Below are 5,941 nucleotides of genomic sequence, written 5' to 3'. Positions count from 1 at the left end.
TAAAATAAATATAAAAATTAAAATAAATTAAAATTGTAAAAAGTTAAATAATTTTTTTTAATTATTAAAATTTTAATTTTCAATCTTAAAAATTTTAATATTTTTGTTTTTATTTTTTAAAAATACTAAAAGAACTAAAATTTTATATCTCAAAATTAAAATTTTAATTATAACTTCTCACCATCAAATACAATACTATATTCTAATTTTTTATCTAATTTATCTAAAAACAAATATTACATTATTGTTCGATCTGAGTCAGACGTGTGCGATCCATATCATGCCCCAAAAGAAATGGAAAGGAGGAGGCTTATACAAAAGATTTTTATTTGTCTAAAATATGATGATATTGAATCTTGGTGTAGTAAGATTGTGACCACCGAAACACTAATCTATTAAGAGAAGATAAACACAAAAGAAACTGTCCCTAATTATAATTTTCCTGATGGCAATACACGAGAGAATCTTAGAGAACCTTCTCTTGTTTAGCTAGATTTTATGGTCAAAATATAGAGCCATTAAAATGGGTTAAATCTATCGGACTATTTTATTTATTTATTTAAATGTGTGGATTTTATTTTTAAAAGTAATCTCAGTTAAATTTTGAATTAAATGACGGATTAAGTTTGATTAACTCAAAAAAATAACGGATTAAACGGATTAGTTCACGGACTAAATGGATGACCCGTTTATTTTTTTTACATTTTTTCAAAAAAATAATATTTTTAGTTGATATTTTTCGAATTCGACCCAAAAATTCGATCCATCAATTAAAAAATATTATTTTTTAACAATTTTTGACTTAAAAGTAGTATTTTTTGTCAAAATATTTTTAAAAAATAAAATAAAAGAATAAACGAGCTGACCCGTTAACCTATCAAATTGACCATAAACGGTTCGGACTAAAAAATTATGACTCGCGAATAAAGCGAACTTAAACGGGCTAGCCCATTTAACCTGCAGGCTTAACGGGACGGGCCTAAATAGGCCGGACTAGCCCGTTTGACAGCCCTATCAAGATATGACACTCTAAAAGTTCGATGATGGATCAGTTTGGTTTCATCAACTATAAATAGGGATGCTAAACGGGTTAGTCCATCTCGTTTCGAAAAAAGTTCGCTATTTGCTTGACGGGTTGATTCGCCTCGCCCTGCCTATTGAGGCGGTCCCGAATTCCCCTTCCACCTCGTTTAACGATGGATTAGCGGATTGGCAAACTAAGTCCACCTTTTTTAATTATTTTTTATTAATAAACTATTAAATATTAAACAATATATATAATTTTACAACCATTTCAATAAATGATCATTTCTCAAAATAAAAAAATTATAATTTTTAAATTCACAAATATTAAAATCTTTATAATTCTAAATATGGAATAAATATAATCATCAACTAAGTTTTTTAAAACAAAAAAATAAGATCAACATTGTAAAAAATAAAATAAATATTGTCCAAAACATATAATTAAATATCTTCAAATTTCTAATCAATCAAATATAGAACATAATTCAAATTATAACTTAAAATATCTTCAATTATGAAAAAAAAAAACAACAGCCCCCGCCTTGCCCAAACCTGCGAATTAGACGATAAATATTAGGCAGATTTTTAAATATGGTGGTTTTAAATTTTTAACCTAACTCGCCCTTTTCGGTAAGTTACGCGGGACCGACTCAGCATATTTTGACCCGTTTATTTGTCATTTCTAATTATAAAAAATTTTTTACTTTCAATTTTATACTTTATTTTGTTGTTTAAGTATTGTGTTCCAGATTCAATCTTTATAGACGTATATTTAACTGATGTTGCGACCTATTTTTTGTTTACTAATAGATGAAATTTGATTAAATTAGAGATTATTAGTAATTGATTTATAGGTGATAAACAATCAAAGATATTAAATTTCATAAAAAAATAGTTACCTAATTTTTTTAAGTGAACATATAAATTTTTAATAACTATTAATGTGAGAGAAATATTAAGAGATCATCATAATTTATTATTTTTAGTCATTATTTAGTTATTAATTTAGTTTTTTTAATTTAGTTCTTTTAATTTAGTCTAATAATTTAACAATATATTTTTGTCTCATAATATTTTTAAATATTAATAATTAATTTATAGTATAAAATAATAAATTCTGATGATGATGTTATATTTCTTTTAATGTTATACTTTGAATTTGATCAACTCAATGCATACAACCTATTTAATGTTACAATGCAACATGTTTTTGGCAATTATATTTTCTAATTGCGTTTTCAATGCTAGTTTTAAGTTCATTTTTATTTTGAATCAGATAAAATGATATTAATATTTGTGAGACATATATTATAAATAATAATTTAAAATTAAAAATAAAATTTACCACTTTAATATTTAATCTCAATTCAATTAAAATTTTATATTTTTTAAATTATTCTATCAAGATATAAATATATAATTGGTAAAATTTTATTTTTATTTCATTAAAATAATATTATCTCTTTAGAATAAGACTAATTTAATTTTATCTATTAATTTTAATATAAATTTTAATTTTAAATTCATTTATTTCTTAAAAATAATAAAAATAATAATCCAAAAATATTCTATTAGAATTAGTCTAAGAATAAAGGTTGATGAAGTCAATCGCTTCTTACCAATAATGATCCAAATGGCGCTCTAGAGAAGTGAATCACTACTTAGCAAACTAGCAATATCTAAATGCTTAGACTTGGTAAACACTCTGTCAACTCTATCTATATACATGTTGAAGAGAGATTCAACCTATCCAAATTTATTACTTGCATGTCGCTTTATTAGTCTATTGCTTGTGCTGCTATAAATACTTTGTAAAGTAGATGGTCCAACACACTTTGAAATTTAATCACTTAAAACATATACTATATATGATTGTAGAACAAAAACAAAGACGAGAAAAATTAATATTATTAGAAACAAGCGATTAAACTGGAGAAAGAATTTGTATATTATTGAGTGTATTCAAATTATTTATTCAAGTTGTTTAAAATGATAAAATATAAAAAGATATTTATAGATACTAAGAAAATCGTAATAATAAAGACGTAATCTCTTATAATAAATATTCAAATATACTAAATAATACTAATTAATTCTAATTGATCCTAATTATATTCTAACATCCCCTCAAACTCAAGTGACAACTTGAATTTGAAACTTATTTATAACATCGAAATAAAAAAGAAAAAAACTGCATAAACTGATAAAACGGGTGCAGATAGAATTGTCGGAACTCGGAAGGAAGCGCAGATGGAACTACCGCTTGACTGAAGGAAGCGCAGATGGAACTGCAGCTTGTCTGAAGGAAGCGCAAATGGAACTGCTGCTAGTTTGAAGGAAGTGCGGACAGAACTGCCGTTTTTCTGAAGGAAGCGCAGACGAAACTGCCGCTTGTCTGAAGGAAGCGCAGACGAAACTGCCACTTGTCTGAAGGAAGCGCAGGGAATTGCTGCTTGTATGAAGGAAGTGCAGACGGAACTGCCGGAAAAAAATGCACACAGAACTGCCGCAAGAAAACACACACGAAACGCAGACGGAACTGCCACGAGAAAATGCAGACGGAACTGCCACGAGAGAACACAAACGGAACTGCCATGAGAGAACATAGACGGAACTGCCACGAGAGAACGTAGACCGATGACAGAATAGGCTAATCAGTGAGGTGAAAAAACATAAAAGAAGTGACAAAAAGAAAGAAGAATGTCATAGAAAAAAATACAAAAAACTACGGTGATTTCACCGCAAGAAAAATAACTTATCCTCTTTAGAGGATAGGATTTGTGTATTATTGAGTGTATCCAAGTTGTCTACTTAAGTTGTCAGAAATGATACAATATAAAAGGGTATTTATAGGTACTAAGAGAATCGTAATAATAAATAGATAATTTCCTATAATAAATATTCAAATATACTAAATAATACTAATTGATCCTAATTGATCCTAATTATATTTTAACAAATATTATTAAACTATATTAAATGCAACTAACTTGGTCACCAAAAAAAATACAACTAACTTGAGTTGGTCGAGTAGTTAGTTCATTAGTCTATTTAAGAGGCCCAATCCTTAAATAAAAATTAAATCCGTGACAGATTAATCTTTAATCTGTCAGACTGAAAAATACTGTGATTTAAGTACATATTTATAGATATATGTAATTAGAGAAATTTTAAGTAATTAATATTAAATAACTTTTTCTTGTATTTATTTGATATTTGAGTTAATATTAGTTATTTTTTTTATTAAAAATATTAATTCCTAGCCTTCTCTAATAATTATTTCTGTATCACTATCTGAAATTTTAAAAATAATATAGCTTCATGATATATAATATCAGAAAATATAAGACAAAAAATACAGAATTTGACCTTTTTTTTAACTCCTTTCTTTTAAAAAAAATTACAAAAATAAACCTACATATATATAATTTATGTTTTTAAGAATTTTTTTTGTGTATACGAATAAAAACACTAAAACAGCGTATTTATGGGAATGAATATTTTAAAAAAAATTATTTGAAAGAGTTAGTAAAGTATGTTTTTTATTATTAATTTTATAAATAAGATTCTATTTTTACTTATTATAAGATAAAAAATAATATGATCATGAATTAGTTTAATTTAGTTAAGCTACGGCCGCCTTACTATTCCCTATTTAAGGTTTGTAGTGTTTGATGTTAAAAAATATGAAAAGTATAAGGAGTCAATAAAATATTTGTATAATGTGTATAATAAAAATTTATGGAGTATTAGAAATATAATTATTAGTGTTATATTTTTTTATCAGTTAAAGTTTTTGGAATGAGTGATATCATAACATGATATTAGAGTGCTAGTTCTGAAAAATCAAGAGTTCGAATTTTGGTGAATTCTAAAATCAGTTTAAGTTTTTTGGAAGATATTTATTATCCCTAGTACTCAGGTTATTCTAAATAGTATAAACATGTTCATTTTCTAACTCAATAATTTATTATACACATTATATAAATAGTCCATTATCTTCCAAACAAAATCTTAAAAAATATTTTTAATGGCTGCTAAACACGGTGTTACGTGCACTACAACAATATAAATTATTTTTAAGGGTTATAATGTGTAAAAAAAATTAAAATTTGTCAAAAAAATAAATTTTGACACTATTTTAACTATGAAAATATGTTAATAAAAGTTTTGTCAAAAATAGTATTTTTAACATATAAGCGATTGTGAAAAAAAATTTAAATCTTATTTTGATAAATATTGGCTATCAAAAATAATTTGTTAGAAAATTTTGAGAACATATTTTCTGTGATACTTATTAATTGTCAAAAATACTATTTATTTTGACACTTATTGACTATAAAATTTTTTCAACAAAAAATTTTAACAAAGAATGAGATGTGATCTTGAAACTAAAGAATAAATTGAGATTTTGAAGATAAAGAATGAGTAGTATAATTCTAAACTGAGAGTAGTGTGATGTCAAAATTAACAGAGCCCAAAGAAGAAAAAAATAGTAGAGTAAATTGAAAACAAATGAGTGTCAAAATTGAGGAGTAATTTTTTACGGTCAAATTTTTTGTCAAGAAAATATAGAAAATTTGACATTTGTGATATTTGTCAAAAATATATATTAATTTTGATATTTAATTTTGATGTTAAAAAATAAAGTGTCAAAATAACTCTATTTTCTTGTAGTGGTGCCTGGTGTTCTGATGCTGTTTGGTTCAATTAATTAAAGCAAAATTGACGACGCTTTTATTCGTAAAAGTTTGATAATCGTGATGATGAATTGATGATGCAGTGTGAAAGTGAAACCATTTTTTCTTAGCTTTTTCAAGTTAAACTAAATATTATGTTCATATATATAAAAGTTAGTTATTAATTAAATTAATAAATTAATTATCATATATTTATGTATAAATATACATAAATA

Source organism: Arachis duranensis, chromosome 4 (assembly GCF_000817695.3).
Source record: "Arachis duranensis cultivar V14167 chromosome 4, aradu.V14167.gnm2.J7QH, whole genome shotgun sequence".
NCBI classification, from domain to species: Eukaryota; Viridiplantae; Streptophyta; class Magnoliopsida; order Fabales; family Fabaceae; genus Arachis; species Arachis duranensis.
This window is presented reverse-complemented; position numbering follows the sequence as displayed.